Source organism: Chrysemys picta, chromosome 4 (genome assembly GCF_011386835.1).
Source record: "Chrysemys picta bellii isolate R12L10 chromosome 4, ASM1138683v2, whole genome shotgun sequence".
NCBI lineage: Eukaryota > Metazoa > Chordata > Testudines > Emydidae > Chrysemys > Chrysemys picta.
In genome coordinates, this window is record NC_088794.1 from 5,377,305 (window position 1) to 5,389,495 (window position 12,191).

Below are 12,191 nucleotides of genomic sequence, written 5' to 3' on the forward strand. Positions count from 1 at the left end.
AAATTAAAAAAAACCCACCTCAGAAAGCATTGACAATGAAGCCAATGTAACCGTCCCACCTGTCTGTCTGTCTGTCTGTCAGTCTATCTGTGAATCTCTAATGCATCCTTCATCTAGCCCTAAATAGAAGGATGCGCTGATATATAATTAGTCTTCCTCTAAGACTGTAGCCTTTTCTCCTTCCACTGATAAGCCATATTTTGGAGAGTTTGTTTCCCTTTACTTTTTCTTTTCTTACAAAGAAATTAAAGCACAAAGGGTCAGATTTTGAAAGGTACTTAGGTGCCTAAGTCACGTTAATTGTCAATACCCTTAAAAATCTGGCCCTAAACCCATTGACGTTAATAGGAATCTTCCTATCGACTTCAGTGGGCATTTGACTGGGACCCTAGTGCTGGCTCAGTCCAATTAAACTCTCCCCTTTGAGGAACATGTTTCCCATTCTCCATTCATGTTTTGTTGGTTGTTCTGTATTTAAAATGAGTTGAGGCTAGAGAGAGGGGTTGGACTGACAGATCTGGAGAGTGAATGTTCTACAGTTATTGCCAGAACAGGTGCCCACCAAGCAGACAAACAAATTCCCCTGAAATGTGTCTCAGCCATGACTATGCAAGACCCCACCCCTAACAGCTACTATCGGACTGGGGAATTCAGCCCCCATGATCCAGGGGGGACACCTGGTGCCAATTGTGACGGTGGTTTTTGCTTAGCTGACACCTGTCCAGTCAGGAACTATACTGAGAACCCACCAACTCATTTCACATGTGCGCCTGAAGAGCCAACAGGTTGTAACAGTCCTGGGCAAGTCCTATGGGAATATACTGGAGGAGTTAATGCAGGGCTGACCAATGGGCGTTTGGAAGCTAGGCCAATTACTGCTTCTGCTGCTGGCCTGGTGTTGCCAGAGTCCCTGTTATTTCTTTTATCATTTAAACATATTCTTCAGAATTACAAATATCGTCAAAGAAAATCAGGGTTGCATTCACGAATGATTCGCTCGGCAAAAAAGGGGAAATTTCCCAAGGATCACTGTCACCGTTTGATCATGTTTACTGGATTCTCTTGTGTGTTAGTTCTTGCAGTATTGTCACAATTGTGTTTTTTTGACCCAACACCTTGTTGCCATAGGAGTGATTAACGTCACTCATCTCTCATAATGGACAAATACATGGAATACTGTGTAAGTAGAAGAGAGGGTACCAAGCCTTATTTCCTGCTCCCCATGTACAGATATTGCAAAGGCAGATGAAGGAAAAATATAGTCTATATCCTTGACCACCTGGTTCCAATCCTGCCTTTGTGACAGCTTCCATCTGGACTGACACATGAAGAGTTTAATCAGGGATCTCCATAAGTAAAGGCAGGAGCTGGTACAGCTTGAACTAAAGAGCCACTTTGGCACATAGGAAGGTCGGATATGCACCTTGACTAGTGGGCTACAGTTCACTGTGAACGTATCAAGGGGCTGGAGCGCAAGGCAGGATGTCGCAGCACCAGTGGTAATGCTAGACTTCCCAAAGTTTCTGGGTTCCTCTTCCACACCAATGGGGGTCCCAAACTAAACATGGGGTGGAATACAAGCGGCATCCTGGAATGTAAGCAGCAGGGGCCATGTCACCAGGCATTTCCTCCGAACTCTAATCATCCTGTGCAGCCAGGGTGTCTTCAAGAACGGATCCTGCGGTGAAATCCCATGGCCCCAGTTTTGTCATAGGCCCTGGCCCTGTGTCACAGTTGTCACAATATCATCTGGAGCAGAAATCCAAAGGTTAAATCCTGTATACCAAGGATTAACGCAAAAACTCTGAAGTCCACAAGGTAATTTTCCATTGATTTTGTTGGACACTGGCCTTAACTGAAGACAACTAATGGCTGGTCACACACAATGGATATTGGCCATTGAAGAATCATTCTAGACAGGACGTCTGTGATTAGCACCAATTTAGGTCATATCTTTATGTCTCTCTAACCAGGAGAACTATAAGAGACATGACGTATCCTAGATCATAGTCTCCCAACCAACCTATGGACACAGATTTGGAGCTGTGCTAAAGCAATGCTTCAGACATCTGTTTCTGGCCTCAGGGAAATGGGAGCAGGAATGAGGGGCAAGGCCAGAGACCTCCCAGTCAATGAGCAAGGAGCACCAAGTAGATGCAGAGGTAGACAGGCTCCTGTGCTCCAGAAATTTGGGTTGTGATGGAGAAATGAAGGGCAGAGACGGGCTCGCCAATACACAGAATTAGCCCCTCTTCTGCCCCTCACTCTGTTCTTTCCACTTCCCACATCACTAACAACCCTGCTCCATCCATATCTTCATACATCATAGAAGAAGTCAGGGAACATTGCTGCCCTCCACGTCTGGCCAATGACAGCAGGTGGTTCTTTCAACGCATTAGGAAAGACAGTCATTGTGACAATTTTCAGAAGTCTTGTTCCCTAACTATCTCTTGGATGTCAAAACTGGGTCCCCTTCTCCTCCCCACAACTCTGGATGGCTGGTAAATGGGGGTAGGTGGGAGAAATGGGGTCTTTCTCATTTCTTATCAAATGGTTAGAAGTGAGAGTTTGTTCTCTCTCCTTCCTCTGGACATTCACTGCTCACCCGCGGCTGGGAAACACTCCTCAGAATTATTGTCTTGAGGGTCTCCAGAGCCTGCTTGAGGATCAAACCCTTGAATTTTGGCTGTGGCATTTGGGGATTAGAGTTTGGTCCTTAATACCCATAAACCTGTGACATACAGTGTTTCGGTGCTTTGAATACCTAGGAACAGTGACCATACCATTATCTAGGTAGCAGCAAAGAGTCCTGTGGCACCTTATAGACTAACAGATGTATTGGAGCATGAGCTTTCGTGGGTGAATACCCACTTCTTCGGATTCATGTCACATGCATTCGACAAAGTGCGTATTCAGCCACGAACGCTCATGCTCCAATACGTCTGTTAGTCTATAAGGTGCCACAGGACTCTTTGCTGCTTTTAGAGATCCAGACTAACACGGCTCCCCCGCTGATATTATCTAGGTAAATACTTATACAGCTGTACAGTCAAAGAAAATATAAGGCCTGGGATCCTACTGGCAGAAATCAGTGTAGCTTCATTTAGGTAAACAGGGCCAGGTTATGTAAATCCACATATTTCTATCGAAGTCAATGGGTCAGACTCCCCTGGTGAGTAAACGGATGTGGATTTTTTTAGAAGCAACACTAATACAAATAATAATTAATAATAGGTTTATATGACCGTGATAACTAACTCCTGCTCAGCATTTGTCCCAATTAACTTGCAAAATGAGAGGTCTTTCGATACAAAACTAATTTCTTTTGCTTCCTGTTCTTATGCCTTGTAAGTATATCACAGACCCTCAATGAAATCCTTTGACACTACTGAGACCGTGTTCCCTTGGATATCACTAAAAGATGGTTTTAAAGTGGCCCTGGTGTGATGCAATAGACGCAAATCTAATTCCAGTTTTCAGCTATAGGCCACAACATCAAAAGTTTGTTTCCCAGCAGGAGGCTGACGAAATAGAAAATTTAATTGCTTTCCAAACGATGCCAGTGTCGGAGTTCGATCCCCAGGTGCATGGCTTTTTATGTAACTTACTTTACCTATTTCTGCTTCGGCTTACTCCTCCGGGAGATGAACGACTGCCAGAATAAGAGAGTGGATTGGTCCGAGAGATGGAGAGAAGCTGCCCAATTAGGTCAGGCTCTGACAGCAAGGATAGAAATAGCCATTGCTCCATTCTGAGCTCAGAGGGACCTTGGTATTAAACTTTCACTGAAAGCTGATGGCTTCAAGTCCTCCCCAGATCCCTAAGTGAGTCATTAGTGACCTCCAGACTGCATAGAGGGACCCATAGAATACATTTTATTTCTGGGCATGAGGGTGAGGTTTATACATCAGCAGACAGCACTGCGCTGACTGGCCAATGTCATAGTTTAAACAACTCTCTCTAAATCAGGTTTCCAATGCTGTTCACACCGAAGGACTTGTTCTCCGTAGCAGGTGAAAGCAGCGGAGATTAAACCAGACCTCACTCAGGAAAGCATCGGCAACGCATCCCATGTAAGTGTCCTGTGTCTCTGTCTGTCTGTCTGTCTGTCTGTGAGACATCCATCAGCCTGCACTAAATGCAAGACTTAGACTATGGTCCTAGCAGAAGAGTAATGAGGCTTCAACTAAGTTGTGTTTCTGGGAGATTGTCTGAGTTACTTCTTCTTTCTCTCACAGATAAATTAAAGCACAAAGGGCCAGATATTTAAAGGTACATTTAGATATTTGTCCCTAATCCCATTGATGTTAATGGGAGTCATTCACTTCAGGGACATTAGACTGGGAGGGGACCCTAGTGCTGAATCGGTCTAATTAAATTTTCCCCTTTGATGAACGTGTTTTCCTTTCTCTTTTTGTTGTTTTGTTGGTTGCTTTCTGAATTTACCATGAGTTAGGGCTGGCGAAACACGGTGGCTTGACAGAGCTGGAGAAGTGACTTCTGCAATGATCACCAGAACAGGTGCCCACCACACACACACACACACACACACACACACACACACACACACACACACACACACAATGCCCCAACAATGAGTCTCAGGCATGACTATGAAAGACTGCCCCACCTTTCCACACACACAATATTTGTGACAGGGGACTTCAGTTGCCACGATTCATTCAGACCTTGTCCTCGGTTGACGGACCAAGAGGGACAGCTAGTGCCAATCACGGTGGTGGTTTTTGCCACCTGTCCAGTAAGGAAGTGTACTGAGATCTCACCAACTCATTCCTCACATGCCTCGGAACAGCCAGCAGCTTGCAATGGTGTGAGACTTCCCTCGCTGAACTGACATATCAATAGGTGAGCTAGAGGGGGAAAGAATCAGTAACCCACAACCAGTGCAACAGATTATGCAGCCCTTAGTCCCTTGGGTAGACCGTCAGCATATGAAAGCTATCTGGACTACAGGTGCATGGACATCCCATATGGAGCCTCACTCTCCTAGGTCTCTGCTGGTTTGAATACAACCTATTTTTAATCATTGAAAATCATTCCCCTCTGATGGCCAATTTGAAATGAACTGAGGGTTTGAGTCTGGTTCCTAGACCCCCCATTGTAAAAATCCATAGTAGGCACCTGAAATCCAGGGGGAATACACCCACAGTAAGAGGCAGTTCCTGCCCCAAACCGTCTAAACAGACAAGAGAGACAAAGGGTGGGAGAGGAAACAGAGGTGAAGTGACTTGCCCAGAGTCACACAGCAGGTCTGTGGTAAAGCCAAGGACAGAAGTCAGATCTGCCAAGTTCCAGGTCATTGTCCCAGCCCCTGGACACATCGCCTCAGGCTGTCTTCTCCTAGAGTCCGGTCTTCCCACTTCAAAGTGTGACAGACCCAGACCAGTGGGGTACAGGAGTCTGGTAGAGGGCAAATATACTGGTCACTGGATGAGTAGTTTTCTGTTCCCTGAGTGACCAGAGCAGGGGCTGCACTAGAGTAATCAGGAACCTGCTAGGACCAGGTAAGGCAGGCAGGCTAATTAGGACACCCGGAGCCAATTAAGAAGAAGCTGCTAGAATCAATTAAGGCAGGCTAATCAGGGCACCTGGGTTTTAAAAGGAGCTCACTTCAGTTTGTGGTGGGAGTGTGAGGAGCTGGGAGCAAGAGGCACAAGGAGCTGAGAGTGAGAGGGTGTGCTGCTGGAGGCCTGAGGAGCACAAGCGTTATCAGACACCAGGAGGAAGGTCCCGTGGTGAGAATAAGGAAGGTGTTGTGAGGAGGCCATGGGGAAGTAGCCCAGGGAGTTGTAGCTGTCATGCAGCTGTTACAGGAGGCACTATAGACAGCTGCAGTCCACAGGGCCCTGGGCTGGAACCCGGAGTAGAGGGCGGGCCTGGGTTCCCCCCAAACCTCCCAATTGACCTGGACTGTGGGTTCTTCCAGAGGGGAAGGTCTCTGGGCTGTTCCCCAACCTACATGGTGAATCTCTGAGACAAGAAAATCCACCAATAAGCGCAGGACCCACCAAGATAGAGGAGGAACTTTGTCACAAAAGGTAAAATTACATGCACAAGTACACAAAGTATATCTCAAATATATAGCCACTACCAATGAAACAAGACCACCTTCATGGTATGGACTAGTAGCTATGTGTTACACAACAGTTAGTGTTACTGACACTTGTTTTTTTTTTTTTAATTTCCTTTTTTTCCTCTTAAAGTTCAATCCAAAATTAACAATTAAATATTCATGATACCTTGTGACAGGACTGACTCACCATGTCTCTGACACAGTGTGATGGAAGATCATGAGCTGAAATAGCATCTCTTTTGTTCCTCTAACCCAGGGGTAGGCAACCTATGGCACGCGAGCTGATTTTCAGTGGCACTCACACTGCCCGGGTCCTGGCCACTAGTCCAGGGGGCTCTGCATTTTAATTTAATTTTAAATGAAGCTTCTTAAACATTTTAAAAACCTTATTTACTTTACATACAACAATAGTTTAGTTCTATATTATAGACTTATAGAAAGAGACCTTCTAAAAATGTTAAAATGTATGACTGGCACGTGAAACCTTAAATTAGAGTGAATAAATGAAGACTTGGCACACCACTTCTGAAAGGTTGCCGGCCCCTGCTCTAACCTCTACAAATCAAGTTTAGGGCTCATGTAAGTTTCTGGCTTCCAATGGCGCTTTTCTTTCAAACAGCAGGTTTATTTAATATTCTGGAGGGCAGTGGGATTTAACCAGTGAACAAAGTCAATTCTCTGACCCACAGCTGGGGCTCCCTATCAGTACAGCAGAGCTCTGTTGCATATTCTTTGCTCATAAATTTTACGGCCAGAAGGAACTATTATGGACTAGTCTGTAGGGTGACCAGATGTCCCTATTTTATAGGGACAGTCCTGATATTTGGGGCATTTTCTTCTATTACCCCCCACCCCCACCCCCTGTCCCAATTTTTCACACTTGCTGTCTGGTCACCCTACAGGTCTGGAACTCCTGTGTAATACAGGACAGAGAACTTTCCCCGGAGTGTTCCTGCCATGGAGGGAGTTATTCTTCTGTGCCTTGAAAATGAATGCTGCTGAGACCTAATAACTAGCACATTATCCTTGAGATAGTCATACAAACTGGAGGCAAAGGCTCCAATTTTACTATATATCTTGTGAGCTGGAAAACAAAAGCCATTGGAAAGGGTGAATTTCCAGCTCCATCACAGGGCTAAAGGGTACCCATTTGTAGCTGAATCTTAGAGCTGTCTTTAATTTTGGTTTAAATGTTACCAGCTCTGAAATTCATAGATTCATAGATTCTAGGATTGGAAGGGACCTCGACAGGTCATCGAGTCCAGTCCCCTGCCCGCATGGCAGGACCAAATACCGTCTAGACCATCCCTGATAGACATTTATCTAACCTATATTCAGAAAAGTATAATTAAGAGATAACGAGGAGAAGATAGAGGGATTTTCTCATTTGGCCTAGTAGGTAGTAGATTGGTAGTAGATTGGCCTGGGACTCAGGAGAGACCTATGATGTAACTCCCAGTTATGCTGGGTGATGTTGGTCAAGTCACTTCACCTCTCTGTACTTTAGTTTCTCCAGATGTAAAATGGTAGTGACAATACTTATCTCCTCTGTAAAATACTTTGAGATCTAGTGATGAAACATTCTATACAAGAAATAGGTATTAGTGTTATTTTAGAGAACAGCGAGAAACATTTTGTAGCTGGTGATTCAAAACAAACACACACATAACAAATGTTTATATGAAAAGTGCTCAGAGGTTTAGAACATTAGAATCAGCTGAATAGGGATGAATTAGTGGGCAGAGTGCAGGTGAAACTGAAATCTTAGCAAACACAATTCATCATGGAGTCTCATTGTTTATTATGTGATACTCTGGCAAAATTGATCCCTCTACAATATACCGAATGTGCTATAAATATTGAGCGGGGTGAAATTTTTCAGCTGAAACTTTGCAAGATGAAATATCCAGATTCGGCAACATCAAAATGTTTCACAAATTCATGTTAGTATTGCCATATAGTGTCGGTCAGAAAAAAACTCTCAAAATAATTCCGCAACAATCAAGTTTTTTTCTTGAAATATTTCATTTCAAAACATCCTATACTTTTATTTAAAAAACAAACACACATAAAAAATGCTTGAAATCAAGCCAAACAGTTTGTTTCAGGTCAAACGAAATGTTTCTTCGACCTCTATTTTTTTTTCTAATTCCATCTTGTTGAAAATTTTGAAAAAAAATATTTTTGGTTCAACCCAAAACAAATTGGTCCCCCCATTTTTTTGGAATGGCAACACAACAAACATTTCTGTTATTCACACAACTATATAAATATCTTTGCTTGTTTATTTATCTGTATAAGTCTTGATGTTGTACAATGGACTTCATTATTCACCAGCCATGAGTGTGACTGTAACTTCCTCTCCCTTCCCTCTGAGCTTTTCTATAAAAGGCATGAACTGAAGACATGGATCAGGGGAACCACAGAGTGGTGATGGAATTTCTTCTCCTTGGACTTTCCCACTCTAGGCAGCTTGTATTTTTGTCCTGTTCTTACTGTCCCACATGGTGATTGTTCTGGGCAATCTCCTCATCATTGGGATGGGCCAGCTGGGATGAATCATTGTAACTCTCTTGACTCCAATAGGGCTACGCTGATTTACATCAGCTGAGAATCTGGCCCATCAGTGCTACACAGCAGGGGAAATGTGGACACCGAAATGAGAGAAGGCTTTTGAAAATGTAGGCCCTGAAGTTTTACTCATGTGTGCCACCGAAGTGGATTTGATGGTAAACATTAGGAACAAAATCGGGTGGAAGAGAAAGAGATTCTGTGGGCTACACCAGCAGAGCTGTGTGTGTGGGATAGCAGAGGGGCTGCTGGTTGGGACTGAGGGGCAACAGCGGCGCTGAGTGGGTGGGTCAGGGAACCCAGGACTGGCATAGCAGTGGGGCTGCAGGTCAGACTAAGGAGCATTAGCAAAGCAGACTGTGTGTGCAGGGAGCCCAGGTCTAGGGCCCGCCGGTTGGGATCGAAGGGTGCTAGCAGAGCTGTGTGTTGTAAAGCTCAGGATTGAGGTGGTAGGGGGCTGCAAGTCAGGATGGAGTGCCACGGGCAGAGCTGTGTGGGCGGGGAGCCTTTCTCAGCAGCTAGAGGAACATGATGTCACATGTATTTCATTGCATTAATACAAAGGAAGGTGGGGAGGGATGGGGGAGTGATGAACTATTAATCTACATGGCTAAATTCTATAATAAGTGGGAAGCCCAGGAAAATGACTTGAATATCATTGGGGACCATCCAAGGAAGACCGTTGCTCAATATGCAGGATCAGTTAAAAAAAAACCAAGAGAACAATAATGAAAATATTATAATTGTGATGTTGTCAATTTTTTGGATTTTCCATTGGGGAAACGGAAAATAAATATGTCATTTTAGGTTGGGTCGAACACAATCTAAATATTTGGGTTTGTTGACCAGCATTGAAATATTTTGTCTCAGGTCAGTTCAATGTTCATCTGAGTTTGCCTCAGTTGCTATGGGGAGTCATAGGAGATAACCATAATGATCAGCACATTATAAGCTTTCAAATGATACCTCACAAGGCATAATTTGTACAAAATTTATCATAATCCTTTGAAAGGGGTGGACACAGGGGTACAGCATGTCACGGGGCATCGTGGGAGATGTGGTCCAGTTGGGAGTCTGGCCCATAGAGGAGAACGGAGGCCTGAGGCAGATTAGGAGGACAGAGACTGATGTGAAACCAAGATGAAACAAAACATTTTGATTTGAGAATGTCAAAATATTACATTCTATTTGAAAGTGTCAAAATGAACCATTTCCACATTTCCAAATCAATATTTTTTGGAACTTTCCATTGAGTGAAAAAAAAATCATATTCTGCCTTTTATTCTGATTCAGAATAAAACCAAAGTCATTTGCATTTGTATCTATTGTTTAGTGGAAGTTCATTTCAATTACTGTGTCTCACGCCCACTGAGTTTCACCATTTGCCTTCTGTCTCATTTCAGCAGCAGAGAGAACGGACACACTGTTGACATGGATCAAGGAAACAGAAGCACCACAGTCCCTGAGTTCATCCTTGTGGGATTCACGGACAGTCCACGGCTGCAGGTTGTCCTCTTCATGGTGTTCCTAATTATCTATACTGTCACTCTGCTGGGCAATCTTGGGATGATCGTGTTAATCAAGATGGACCCCCAGCTTCACACCCCCTGTACTTCTTCCTCAGTCACTTGTCCTTCTGTGACCTCTGCTACTCTTCCGCCATTGCTCCCAAGATGTTGCTGAACTTCTTAAGAGAGAACAAAGCCATTTCCTTTGCTGGGTGTGCGGCACAGTCTTATGTGTTTGGTTCTTTCTTGGATGCGGAATGCTTCCTCCTGGCCGCGATGGCCTATGACCGTTGTGTGGCCATCTGCAAGCCATTGCTTTACAATATCACCATGTCCAGGCTGCTGTGTGTCAGCCTGGTAGCTGGGGCATACACAATAGGTTTGGTGGATTCGCTAGTTCATACCTATTTCACCTTTCAGTTGTCTTTCTGCAGCTCCAATGTCATCAATCATTTCTTCTGTGACATCCCCGCACTGCTAGCGCTCTCCTGCTCTGACACATGGCTCAACGAGCGCCTGCTCTTCATCACCGTCAGCTTGGTGGAGATGAGCACCACGCTCTCGATCCTGGTCTCCTACCTGTACATCCTCCTCACCATCATACAGACCCGCTCAGCCGAGGGGAAACAAAAAGCCTTCAGCACCTGCGCCTCCCACCTCCTGTGTATCACCATCTTCCATGGGACTCTTCTCTTCATGTACACCAGGCCCAGTTCTAGCTACTCCCTGGACACTGACAAAATGGCCTCCGTGTTCTACACGGTGGTGATCCCCATGCTGAACCCCCTCATCTACAGCCTGAGGAACAAGGACGTGAAGAACGCCCTGGGGAGAGTGATGTCGAGAAATTATTTTTCATCCTCTCTACATTAACATGTCTCAGAATAACGGGCAGGGATGGGAGGCAGGCAAAATGGTGCAGCATCCCTGATGATAGCACCTTGGAAAAGATGGGATTGGGTAGGGTCACTGTGCCCATATGTTTAAGGTTGCACAGTCAAACATGGAGGCATCCAAAACCAGAAGGCTCTTTTTAAAAGCTAGCCCTAGCAGCTCCAATTGAAATGAGGAGGGGGATGTTACCGAGGTAGAATATATTGGCCAGAGATGGAATTTGATCAATGTCCTGTAAATAACATTCCTGAATGCTAGTGTCATCCCTCCTACCATGGGATTTTTATTAGCTGCAAGTGATGGGGAGACTGACTCAAGAAGCCTAGCGTCCCACAAAGCTCTGCTGGAGTGTTAGTAGCACCACGCTTGACAAGGATACTTCTGGAGTTAAAACATTAGTTCAGGATTCAGGTGAGCTGAATCCAGCTCCGAACTTTACCATAGGTTCCCTCCATGGGCTTGGTCAAATTACTCCGCCTCTTTGGACCTCAGTTCTTCATCTGTAAAGCAGAGGTGATAATGCTTCTTTTGTCTTGTCTATTTAAACAGCAAGCTCTTTGGGGCAGGACTTGTCTCCACCAGGTGTTGGTACAGCATTCAGCACAATGAGGCTGCCAGACATTGTTGGGATACATGATAATAGTGTATTTGATGGATACGAGCATGTGTGCTGTTATGTATCTCGTCCTTTTCATATGATGGGGCCTAACTGTAAATATCATTGTTTTATCACAAATAAAATATTTTAAAAATACCTTCTATAAAAAGCAGTTTTCCAGCCTTCTTAACAGAAACCTAATAGATCAAATGGGGTTTCTTCCCCTTGGGGGACAAGGGAAGGTGAGTAATACAGGAAGAAGGAAATACAATATATTACACAGTACTAGTGCAGGCTGTGCTTAATTTGTAATGAACGAGATTCCAGGGCTTGAGCAATTAGGTTCTGGGGCTCAAGCAATTTTTTTTTACATTCATAGGCTAAAAGGGGTAAAAAACAAGGGAGATGTCATGCTAGGAGTCTACTACAGGCCACCTAACCAGGTGGAAGAGGTGGATGAGGCTTTTTTTAAGCAACTAACAAAATCATCCAAAGCCCAAGATTTGGTGGTGATGGGGGACTTCAA

The 12,191-nt window shown here is 44.5% G+C and overlaps 1 pseudogene; it reads left to right on the plus strand.

The window, feature by feature from the left end:
• The first annotated feature begins 10,086 nt into the window (after nt 1–10,086).
• On the plus strand, nt 10,087–11,375 carry LOC101931989 (olfactory receptor 5AR1-like; annotated as a pseudogene).
• The last annotated feature ends 816 nt before the right edge of the window (nt 11,376–12,191 follow it).